Genomic DNA, 13474 nt, shown 5'->3' with positions numbered 1-13474 from the left:
AACAACGTATGCAAGATAAATTAAAAGAAGTAAAAGAAAACAAGCTGCTGGCTAAACATGCATATGCTTGCAATAGCAAATAAAATTAAACTAAGCAGTAGCTGACCATTTTGCAATGCTATTGATGTTTCATTGTTTTGAAGTTCAAGCATGGTCACCATGTTTAGAACCAATGTGTTTGCCATCTTGGAATCATAAAACAAGAAACTTATGGACAATATTTCATGACGGCGGCCCGTTCTAGAGGCTGTGGCCTAGCAGAATGTGGCGCATTGCAGATGAAATGAATCCCAACCAAGAATCCTGTTAGCAGAGTCTGGTGAACTGCAGTATGCTCTAAAAATAATGAAAATAAAATAATGAGAAGGAAAGAAATGAAAGGGAAAACATGGAAATGTGAAGGCCTGGGCCACCAGCCCTTGCATTGAAATGCACTCATTTTCAGGTGGATATGCACTTACTCATCGGAAGGCTGTCACTCATGGAACAATAAAGCCCCTCTCTGAAGTGCCTGCCCCATGCTAGAGGTTATCATTGATGCAAGAGGGTTGCTTCAGCCACTGGCTCTACTGCCCGGTGAGTGACAGCATTTTTCTGATCGGATTTCTTTCCTTCTCCTCTTTTTATTTTATATATAAATAGATTCTGGCAGACAAGAGAGTCTGTCACACGTCCCGAAGAGATTCTAGCAAACATTATTACAGTGCAAATCTTCTACCTGCTAGTGTCTGTTGGAGGGGTAATCCACTCCAAAATATTTGCCTACATAGGTAATCTGTGAGATTTTATGTTGCATAATCATGGCAGGCTAACAACTGTACAAGAACAATCCGCCCTAAATGGGCATCTTTGTTGTATCTATTATAAAAACAGATTGGATTTATGGCATCGGGCATACCTTTTCCCAGTGAACCAATGAGCCTTATTGCCTTTATCATTGGCTTGTCATCATAATCAACTCAGACATACTGTTGTGAGCATAAATTTACCCACAAGGCAACCATCAGGTACGCAGTAATAAAGTTTCAAAATTGTGGGAAAAGTAAGTCAAAATTGTATAAAAACACTCCTGAGAGGGCCAAATAAGGATTATCACATTGCAAATCTTCAATCGCCATAGTTTTTTTGAGTAGGCCACTGACACCAAAACCTCTGTCTACAATGGTAATCTGTGATATTTCATTTAACAAAACACCTGCTACAGACTTTGACCACAGCGTAATAACAATCCACTGTTAAAAGCCTGTTACCTTTAAAACTTGCTTTTCCCAATAAATAAGTGAGGCCTACTAACTTTCTCATAACTTTCCATAATAAGGATATCAAATCTAGGAAATCTGACATAACTTTTTCCATTGAACCAGTAAGGCCTATTGCCTTTACCATTGGATTGACATGATAACTAGCACAGGCCTACTTAAGTGTGCATATGCCAGTAACCACCACTCATACAGTTATATAAAGACTAGTATGTGCAACAGTACAGTTCACAGATAATATACCCCCCCCCCAAAAGGGCCTAATGAGAATTACTTTAATGAAAATGTTCTAATCCCAGGGTTTTTCACAGGGAATGACAAGCACCAAAACCAGCAGGGGACATACGCAGGAATAGGGAAGCACACCCATTTTCAGATTTGATGAGCTAGGGGAACTGTGAGGAGATTATTACATTTACCTTGAAAGGCTTATCTGTGCCACCAACAGACAGTGCACTCTTCCATTCACTCATTGGTGGGCACATTATGATGGGGGTTGGACAAGAGTCCGACTGCCAACGCCGCAGACAGGTGACCAGCCGACAATGTGTTGGCGATCCCGCCTAATTACAATATGACCGCCGTGCAGGCAGTGGTAAAATGCCTTTTTCTACTGCGGGTTCTGCTGGAGCCCGGAAAAAGGCCGCTGCACAAGCCGCACTTTACAAACATTCATGCACCGTGTGCCAGGCACCATGTGGTGCCTGGCACACGGTGCATGGACGTGTGGGGGGGTACCACATGTGCCCCGCTGGCCACTTAGCAGAGGCCCACAGGTGACGGGGGACTTGCTTGTGGACCCACAAGGTCCATTTCTATCTGCCTTTTCATGGCAGTGGGACCGCCATGAAAAGGCATTCGGAAAGGGACATTGTGATCCTGATAGCAGTGCCTGAGCAGGCACCGCCTCCATTCAGGATCATGATTCCGACAGCCGCCCTGACGGGATCTGTAGATCTTGTCGGAGGCAGTGGTCCGTCCCCCGAGATTCAAGGGTCCGACCGCCTACATCGTAATGCGGCGGTCAGCCTGAAGGGCTGTCTGTCAGTGGGACCACCACCAACTGCCTGTCGGTGGTGGTCCCACCTGCATCGTGATGATACCCCAAGTGTCCACTTGAACTTTCATTCACTTGCTAGCACCATAAAATGCTCCTGCGCTCAGTTCTAAGGCATTCACGGATCTATGCCTAGAGTAAACAGGAGGGGATCTGCACAGGTCTTCAATGTGTCTTAAATGTGACCAAAGCGAGTCCAGGACCTTATCGAGCGAAGTCATAGGACCTCCACAAACATGCCATTTAGGCAGCCTAGAGTTTAATCATATTCTTTGGTAGACTTGCCCAGTCCACCTTAGCTTCAAAACTTTATGGAGAAGGGGAGAAAATTACAGGCACTTATTACATTTAAGTAAACAATTAGTCACGACGAGCAAAAGCAATAGAGTAAGGTAGAGCAGTTACAGTTTCTAAGGTGGGAAAAGTGAATTAAGAGGAGAAAGAGCGACCTAAAGAGAAAAGTGAAGTGCAAGAAGAAAAAAATCAGCAGTAACAGAAAAAGATCAAGGATACAATGTGTCAAATCTCAGCAAAAAGAAATAAGAAAAATAAAAAAATTAAAATATTATGTAAAGATTCAAATGAGAAGAGAAAACATAGTACAATTATAAAACTCAAGTGGGGTGTAGGCTTTGAAAGATAATGGATTAGCAGAAGAAAGAGCTGGTTAATTAAGAACAGTCTGCCGGATACTGGGTGAATGGCATGCCATGGTCTTCAACATCCTGAGTACCTCCCTCCTTGCACTCTGGCATCTCTGCCCTCCCAGAAGTGTAGGCCACTATGGAAATGAAGGGGAGTGTAACCATCAGCCCCAGACCTAGCTGCCACCATCTTCCTCTGCAGCTCGTATGCCCCACATGCATCAAGCAGCAAGAGCCAGCTGGCTGAGGTATGAGTGTGGATGGATGGGGAGGCGGTGCCTGGCACCCATTCCAATGCAAATCTCCTAACCCTAGTATTCCTCTCACAGACTTTCTTTGATTTCTGATCTCCTGACAGACCCTGATTCAGTCAACAAATAGATATTCAAGATAACAAGGTCAGGTCAGTGCATCACACACATGCACATATATGCAGCACACACACATTTCACCTCTTTCTCGTTCTTTTTCAAATCACCAGTCTACCCACCCTTGCCTCTTTCCTGTCAAGTCAACCAAACGCCTCAGGTGGGTTCCACCAGCCAGTGCTATAAGACAGCTCTAGGATCGGTCTTTCAATTTACACAGCCCCTCTCTCAATCTATCTTCCCTGAACCCTCTTTCCCTCTGCCCCGTTCAGTGCCTAAATAAGTATGCAGCCCTTAATTTAATGTTTCCTTCACAGCTTAACATGAATCCCCAGCCCAGAGAATGGATGGGTCACACCACCCTCCAAAGGGGGATAGGACTCTTTATAGAGCGAGCCAAATATCTCTCGCAAGGTCCTGATGATGACCTTTCAAATCCCCCTAGAAGGTTGAAACACCGTCCACACTTGTGCAATCAGAATAGGACATTTTAGCATCCTATGGAGTATACGGCATTGTAGTACAAATACTGAAAGCCGTTCCTTTTATTACTAGGTCGATTGTATATTCATACAAAAAACATACTATTCACACAATTTTTTATTTCTCACAGTGTGAACACCTATGAGCACATATGAAATAAAAGAGATATCTACCAATCAAACAGCATATGTGAAGTGCGGCACTGTCACCCACGGGGTTATCTGGGCTCTAGGGTGCGAGGTCTCCATCCGAAAGCCAGGTCTTGAGGAAACAGTGGAAACGAGCTGCAAAAGGCATAACGGAAGGTTGAAAAATGAGTCCGCAGAAAAAAGACAAAGCAGAGGGCAGAAAAACGAGCTGAAATGACAAACCAGAAGGCAGAAAAATGAGCCAGCAGAAAAGGCAAAGCACAGGGCAGAAAAACGAGCTAAAAGGGCAAAATCGCAGGCAGAAAAATGAGCAGTAAAGGCAAAACAGAGCAGAAGAGGGCAAAACAGAGGTCAGAAAAAACTAGGAGAAAGGCCAAACCGAGGACAGAAAAACAAGCAGACAAGACCGAACAGAGAAAAACGTGCAGAAATGACAAAACAGAGCAGAAAAGGGTGAAACAAAGGGCAGGAAAACAAACAGAAAAGGCAAAACAGAGGGCACAAAAGTGAGCAGGATATGCAAAACAGAGGGCATAAAAACTAGCAGAAAAAGCAAAACAGAGCTAGAAACGAGCAGAGGAGGCACAAACAGAGGGCAGCAGATCGACATGCAGGAGAGGGTAGCAGACTGTGGACAAGCTGGATAGGAGAACTGTCATAGGGGGAGCTGGTACGAGGACTTGACCTATGGGGTTGTGCTGCAGCCTCCATTAAGTAGATCCTGGTGAGATGGTGAGGCGCGAAGTGGTGGTAAGAGGGAAACTGTGGGAGGAGGGAAAGGCAGGAAGAGGGAAGAAACAAGCAGAAAAAGGCAAAACAGAGGGCAGGTAAACAAGCAAAAAAATCAAAAGAGAGGGCTCAAAAACGAGCCGGAAGCAAAACAGAGGGCAGAAAAACGAGGAGAAAAGGCCAAACAGAGGACAGAAAACAAGCGGAAGAGACAAAACAGAGAAAAATGAGCAGCAAAAGGTAAAACAGAGTAGAAGAGGGTGAAACAGAGGGCAGAAGAACAAGCAGAAAAGGCAAAGTAGAGGGCAGAAAAATGAGCATGAAAGGCAAAGCAGAGGGCTGAAAAACGAGCAGAAAAGGGAAAACAGAGCAAGAAAAGAGCAGAGGAGGCACAAACTGAGGGCGGCAGGTAGACAGGACGCAGAGGGTAGCAGACTGCGGGCAAGGTGGACAGGAAAACTGCTGAAGGGGGAGCGGGTACGAGGACGTGCTCAATGAAGTTGCGCTGTGGCCTCCATTAAGTGGATCCAGGGGAGAGGGCGGGACACCTGGTGGTGGAAAGAGGGTAGTGGCGGGAAGAGGGAAAGGCAGGAAGAGAGAAGAAACTAACAGAAAAAGGCAAAGCAAAGGGGCATGAAAACAAGCAGAAAAGGCAAAACAGAGGGCAGAAAAACATGCAGACAAGGCAAAACAGAGCAGAAGAGAACAAATTAGAGGGCAGAAAAGGCAAAACAGAGCAGAAGAGGGCAAAACAGAAGGCAGAAAAACAAGCAGAAAAGGTAAAACAGGAGGCAGAAAATAGGCAGAAAAGGCAAAACAGAGCAAAAGAGGGCAAAACAGAGGGAAGAAAAATGACCAGAAAAGGCCAACAAAGCAAGAACCTGGCAAGCTGGACAGGAGAACTGTTGCAGAGGGAGCTGGCATTAGGACCTGCCAATAGGGTTGCGCTGCAGACTACATCAAGTAGGTCCTGGGGAAGGGCAAGAAGTTGCATGGTGGAAGGAGGGAAATGGTGGGAGTAGGGAAAGGCAGGAAGAGGTGCTGGGTGGCAGTAGGAGGGAATCGGCAGGACGTGGCAAGAAACAGCAGAAAAAGGCAAAACATAGGTCTGAAAAATGAGCAGAAAATGCAAAATTGAGGGCAGAACAACAAACAGGAAAAGAAAACAGGGGGCAAAAAAACAAGCAGAATAAGGCAAAACAGAGGAAGAAATGAGCAGAGGAGACAAATTGAGAGCAGCAGATAGACAGCTAAGAGTGAGTAGAAGACTGCGGACAAGCTGTACAGGAGAACTGCTGCATGGGGAGCTGGCACGAGAACCTGCTCCGGAGGAGTTATTTGAATATTGCTTGAATATTACTGTGCATTAATATCCTCAATTTATTTGCAATGCACGGTAACTTGGTTCTGATTTCCAAGCTACATTTGTTGTAATTCTGGTAAATAATATGTCTAACAAATCGTTATAGACAAATTGAATGAGTCCATAGGGAATGCATTTTATATCTATCATACACTCTCAATTTGGCCTCCTGCTGCAGTCCCCCCATATTAAACTTGTTATGAACAAATACAGACACATGAGTTGAAACACCAAAAGTTGCATGTTCCTCACTCAGAACAACAAGATATCTTGTAAAAGGTGCCTTTATGAGCCGTGGGAGCAAGCAGGCCACCTGGAAAGGCAGTGGTTGCGGCCAGTTCAAGGGCACTTCCAGGCCGGTATTCCTGAATGCAGCCATCTAGCCTGCAGCCTACTGTGGAAATGCCAGCGTACCCAATGGCCAGTCCAACTCTTCCAAATGGGATTGTTTAAAACCTGGTGCACAGTTTGCACACGTTTGCATGTTAAGAATTGGGTTAGTAGCCTCGGGGAGAATCCGGTGGTCCAGTGGACTAACGCCTGGTCCCACTGATGTTTTCCCAAACTGAATTGTTTTATGTTTTCAAAGCAGCACCCGTTCTGTAAGGAACATGGGTTGCTTTGAAAAAATAATTTTCCATTTAGAAATGTAAACACAGAGAGGGTGGTCTGCTGCCCCTTACAGGGCACCATCCTTGTTCTGTAGGCAATCACTGGAGGTCACATATTGCGCCTACCTAATTAAAATTCATCAGGCAGATCCTTGCAACTGCGTCTGAAAGGTGATTTTGCAAATCAACCTAAGAGTATATAGGTCAGTTTGCAATATGCCATTTGCGGATACTGAGTGCAAATGGCCGGTGTGCAATTTGCAGCCGCTTTTTGTTTTGCAACAGTACTGAAAGCACACAGCTCTAAAACAAATATGGGTTAAATACACGCATTATAAAAGAACTATAAACAAATACGCGTGAGGGCAGCTGAGTGTGACCTTGTACTTTTCACAACATCCAGCCCTACGCACTGCATCCTATGCATTTGACCAACACCCACCCTTTCAACCACACACGCAGAGAGTGCACAGGAACCCAGTGGAAATCGGAGTGCCATATCACCAGGTTTAGGTCACAAAGCCAGTGCTTAATTTGAGCTGGCGGTTTCTGGTGCTCAGCAATGGCACTTAACCATCAACACCGGCGCTATAGTTTGATGAGCACCAGTTAAGGACACACTTATTTTTGGTGGGCACTGGGAGATGAAGTGATTTGCCTTGAATCACAGGATGTTGTGCTGCCTCCTGATGACAGCCCCGGCACTTATTTTTTTTACAAATTAACAACTGCACAAAGCACTATATAAAAGACATGGGGTAGCTAGCTCCCTTCTCAACAACCGAAAGTGCTTTAGGCCGTGCAAGGAATGTGGAAAGTCTTGTATAAATACCAACACAATGCAATCCGACAGAATCCCATGTCTGATTCTTCCCTCACTCACTCCCTTCTGAATGTAGCGGAAAGAGACATCCGTGGTAGTTGCCCATCAGACCTCCCTCACATTCACAGCTATGTCCAACGTTTCCCGAGTACCATTCAGTTGGACTCCGCGGATCCAACGTAACCCCCCCAATGGGCCCTCGCTTATGCAGCAGTGTTGACATGACAGTGTCGGTGTACAGATTCCCACAGTTCGACAGCATCTCATCGAAGTGGGTGACTGAGACTTTATTGTTCAGGGTTACACACACTGTGGTAAAACTCTGGCACAGTCACTGGTATGATTGACAGCATTTGCCAGTAGGCTGAAAAGCTGGCCTGTGGTCAAACTGCATCAATGAGCCCTGTTGTGGTCTTCTGAGACCTGCGACTTCCTGCCTCTTAACCCCTTCGCTGCGGCGCGAATTCCGCCGCAGCGCTGGGGGGGTTTGGGGGCAGCACGGTGGCGCGGTGCTCATGACGGAACCGCGCCGTCATGAGTCACGGGCGAGCTGTGCTCATGACGGCGTGGTTCCGTCACGACTCCGCCCACTCTCTAATTCGCCCGCACAGGCGGGGAATTCGAGCCGCGTGGGAGGAGCGGCCGCTCCATGACGGAACCACGCCGTCATGAGCACACGGTGCCCGTGGCTCATGACGGCGTGGTTCCGTCAAGGGCACACAAGGGGTTAAAGGGACCATCCAGTGTAGAGGAAAAACACAGTCCTCTTTATCTAGTCCTTCGTGCTGAAGATTCCAAACAATAGGCCTTCTAGAAGGTTGCTTTGTTTGATGACGTCTACTGGAGTTTTTAGATGTATTGTCACTTCGTTCGCCGGCTGGCCCCTTTAATGTTCTTCCACCTCTTGACGTGTTTTCCAGTTGTAGATGCGCGTGCAGCTCTTCTATGCAGTGTCTCCCTCCCTGGTTCTCACACTCATGTCATTATAGCTAATGTCCTGGACGTTGAAACTGATTAAAGATGCAAGGGGAGAAACACCTCGCTAATGGCTTCATTAAAGAGAAGCTAAGCGGGGCCGAACATACAGGTAGCGGCGCGTAATTGCCAACAGTAGCTGCGTCAGAGCCCGTGGCCTGTGAACTGGAGCACGGGCTTAATCCGGAGCAGATGTGAGCCCACAAGGGCATTGGGTAGGTTCACATCAATGGGCGCCCTAATGCCGCAGTAACCATTTTTCATTAACTACAAAGTGGCCTGTCACTGAGCCGGGCTCGTGGTGCGAACTGATACTTCCACGCGGACCCTTCTTCACAGGGGGTTCAAGCAGGATACAGGATGCAACACATTGCCAAAGGAAATTAATAAATTCTAACCACATACAGCCCGGAGGGTAGGTTTAATCGACGGTCACTCGGTGCAACATTTACGGAGGTGTTTGGTGATACTCCACACAGGGTTCAAGAGAGAGTATGGATGGAACACAATAAAAAAACAGTCTCCTTTTCAATATTTTTCTTTATGTCTCTCTATACAGATCTTCTGCTCCTAAACCTTAAAGATCACACCGCCTATCAACAAAATATCCAAAGCGGCAAGAATCAGTGGATTCTTAATTTTCAATTGGCATATGAACGTTTCTGATCCGTGACACGTGTTTCGCTCTGGGGTGCACGCCTGTGACCTGCTCAAGGCCACGCCTCCTTGCCATTCGAAATCAAAGCGCGTGAGCGCGTTTCCATCTATTCTATGTGTTGGTCAATCTTCATGTAACCATCAATGTCCACTATTGTGGTACTGTCCTTGGCGCTATCCTTAAATCCATTTTGCACATCTTCATGCTTGTTTGTAAATATTCTGGATGATTGAATAATTTAAAAACTATAATAATATTGCAGGGGGAGGGGGCTGTGTTGCCTCCAATATGGGGAACGGGCCTAAGCTTTTTTTTCTTGTGAGCATTTACAGCAAGCGTACATCAATTTCTCATTATGTATAAATGAAATGTGTTAGACGTATTAAGATTTTTTTAAATGTTTTATTACAGCCTATGATGTGCTATTTCTATCGTGGTGTCATATGAGTATGACTAATGGACTGACTGTAGATGCAAGTGAGTAAGGCAGGGTGAAAGGTGATTTCAAATTTGTGGTGATATTTTCTGATTCCAAGGAAAAACTATTTTCCCTACTGTCTAGTAGTGCCCTGTTCCTTTGGTGTGAGGGGCCACCTCTCTTTTTTACGGACTTTTCACTCACACCTTCTGTAGCTTGGCATACTACACTATTTGTCTCCACTTCCTGTGTCTTTGACTCCACTTCCTGTCTCTTTGTCTCTACTTCCGGTCTCTTTATGTCGCTCTTCTTATGCCTTTCTCTCGCCTGGGTCAAAATCTGATGATGAATATTAGTTCTAGTCTCCAAAAATGAGTGCTGCTGCGTACCACGTGAATTCATCTGCACAGTTTCAGCACTGCTCAACCCAATGCTATGTGCAGGCAAGTGAGTGCATGTACGTGCTAGGACACAGGAATGTGGCTGGCAATTACGCTCCCAAAGTTTGTTGTGCTATTCAATACTTTGAGACATTAGTGAGATCATCACTTTTTTCACAAGGAAGGTAAGAGGAAGTCATCCCCGTATAAACCAATTCCAATATGGGATGATCTCTCAAATACAAGGCGGAAACATTTTGACCACAATGCCATAATCCTCCAAAGTCGCGTTATGCCCAGCTTTGGAGATGGCTCCCCCTTGCTGTCCTAGAAACAGGTGCACTTTATAAAATTATAGGGCTTTGAAACTTTCTTTTTCTCCTTCAGAACACACCATCTTGTGTCCCGGAGCTATTTTCTAAAAGGTGAATGGGTGCAATAGTTAGTACTCAGTTATGGGATGGAGGAACATCGAGGATTGCAAAAGGCACATTAGCTCCTGCGGGTTATGATGGTTGAATCACCTGCTCTAATTTACACTACAGCTTTGGGGCATCCAAAGTCGTGGTGAGAATTGAGTGAGCCATTGATCTCCATTGATATACATGGTAGAGAGTGACCCCGGATACTCAGTGGCACTATATGGGACCACAGATTTAAAAACCCTGCAGCAGCAAACAGCCAGAGTGATCAGGGCCACAAGAAAAATGGGCTGTAAGGGCAAGTTGACTGATCTCACCAGCTCGTGGGTGAGAAGGGGGCCGAAAGAATTGGGGCTTCTACACAGCTTTCACAGTTGGGAAGAGATTGGGATCTCCACTTCAGTATTTGCCTGGGGCTCAAAGGGTCTACAATCCTTTTAATAGCTTGCCACTGAGTTTTTTCTTTTGGAAGTGGTTATTAGGGCTGGTTTTCTACTGATACATCTTTAAGTCTTTCTTAAGGTGTATTACACCCTTACAAGGCTAACAATTGGATAAGGGAGATTGACAGTCTTATAAATAGGTGGAGGACATTTCAGACTTTGGCTATGTAGCAGGGGAAGTTAGACATGGACATCGGGAGATGTGATCAGAAATGCAATTTCTTTCAAATCATATGGCTCTGACCCCGGTTGAGGTGATTTTATATTGGGGGTCGGTGATTGTCTTAATATTGGAGAGAACACAGCCCCTGGGAGCTAAACTCACATACTGAGAATATGGCAGGGCAGCCCTTTGATATGTCACAACAAAAGAGTATGGGCCTCATTTATGAGGAATTGGCGTGGGGCAGCACCGCAAATCTTCTTGCTGAGCTCCCTACACCAATGTGAAAGGGCAGGAATGCACCGCATTTCTGAAATATGGTCGATTCATGTCCTTTCCCCCTGTGCTGGTGACAATTTAATGCCTAGCCCCAACGTAGGCACCCTTGCACCATGGTGCAAGGGTGCCTCCATTGCAGGCAGGATTATTTTTGTGGTGGAAGGGGCATCTCCCCCCCTAAAACAATCCTGTGTGATATTTTCCTCTTTTTATGTGGGCTGCAGAAGGCAACACACTTCGTAAGAGGAGAAAATGAGGAGGAATAAAAAACGTTCTCCTTGTTTAGCCTGCTCTGGGGAGGCATACGGTTTTGGTGCTGCGCCAGGTTGCTCATATTCCTCATGTTAAGGGCCCCTATTCTTCGTTGAGGTTACTCAAGGGCAGCTTTACGTGATTAGGTAAATCGGGGGCAGCGTCAAAATCCATAGGTGTTGCGTGGTAAAACCCACTGCAAAGCTCATGGAACACCTCCTTGACGCAGAGTAAGGGAACTTGCGACTTGCACTGCTTTGTCTTACTCGATGTCTATGAGGCCATGCAAAGCCACGCAGAGTGGTTTTGCGTCGCCTTACAGATATGATTGAGAGGCTTGTGCCACCGGAGCATCAAAAAAAGTGATGCTCTGGCGGCGCAAACCTCTCATAAATGAGTTCCTATATATTCTGGGTCCACTAATTGCCCATTGGGATTCAGCTAGACTGTGGGGCAGAGCTGAGCTTCCAGCTTTCACAAAATAGACCTATAGCATACATGTGTATATAAGGGCAGAAGTTCCTCTAAAACGTGTGACAATATGTGGGCCACCTGGATAAAGTATAGAGAAAACCTTGGGGTAGAAGGGTATATGCAGGCTCAGGGGGCCTCCCCAAATAGATGAAGGTTGCTTTGTGTAATGTGAATCGTTTGAACACTGCTGAACATAAGTGTTTTATGATGTAAGATCTTATTGCATTTGTTTATATTAATGGAACATGCATTTGGTGAAAATAAATCCTTATAATCCATGTGAACCGACTGAATGTACAAAGTTTTACAGTTTGAATTAAAATAATATTTGTTTTAAAAAAACAAGTTTTGATTGGCACCCCAATCAGCAGCCATAAAGACATTAAAACCACAAAACTGGACTATCTTGCTGAAAAGCTCTCTATCGTGTGTGGGAGGGCGGGATGGAGGGGGAAATTTCTGGTGCTCTGACATTCTCGTGGCCATAACTCTAGAAAGCCCACAGGACTAGGCTTGCAAACAGGTCTTCTACTGCTAAATGCCCAAAATCTGAAACTACTCTACACCTATATCCAAGGATATCCCCCTCACCCTATGTAATTCCAGAAGACGCTAAGGACTTCTCAGATTTAACAAATACAAACCCTTGTTCCATATGAATTTGTCCATCTTGTCAACCATTTGGCAGCCCTCAAGAGTCCTGCAGCTACATCATCTCAACTAAGGTAATTTTGTAAAATATGTTCCATATATTTTCCTTTGATAAGTACAGAGCTATACTTTTCAATGTATAGTTGTGTCTTATTCTTATCTTAGGTGTGAAGCACGCCTGAATTTCCAGGCATGAATCTCAAAACGTTTTGATTGAGGTTCTGTGTCTTACTTTAAGCTTCAGTGTTATCACTTCACTTTGATAGCTTTATTTCGGTCGTTGACCATAAAAGCACAGGTAAAATATGTACATACAAGATAAAACATAAATAATTATACATACAAGTAAAAAATTATTAAACAAGGGTTATCAAAGATGAAATTTACACATCATTAATTTGATTGATAAGGGCGGACCTCCTCCGCCACATACTATGTAAAAAACGGGAAACAGTGAACACAATTGGGGGTGAGGTATCATAACGCAATATCCTGCATGCTTGTGCACAGTGTTTTAAGCCTAAGTTTCTACATAGTGGCACAAGCCAAGATCTGCGTATTTCTTTGTAGGCAGGGCAGAAGAATAAGATATGGGCTAAATCTTCTTTAATTGCGTTACAACCCGGACAGAGTCCCTCACTTCTCCCTGCCCATTTGCAGGTCAAGTCCCCGATTGGAAGACAGCCATACCTTAGCTGAATATATAACTTTTTAGCAATCGGGGGCTGAATTTGGTCTAGGAACTCCTCCCTGCTGGGTACCATCTTAACTTGCAGGAAGTCTGTAGTCAACCTACCCATGGACTGTGAGCGGTATAACAGAGCTAGTTTATGCTGTCTGAGTAAAGCTAGCAACTCCTTCTTCTGTACCGCT

This window comes from Triturus cristatus, chromosome 6 (genome assembly GCF_964204655.1).
Source record: "Triturus cristatus chromosome 6, aTriCri1.1, whole genome shotgun sequence".
In the NCBI taxonomy this organism is placed as follows: domain Eukaryota; kingdom Metazoa; phylum Chordata; class Amphibia; order Caudata; family Salamandridae; genus Triturus; species Triturus cristatus.
This window is presented reverse-complemented; position numbering follows the sequence as displayed.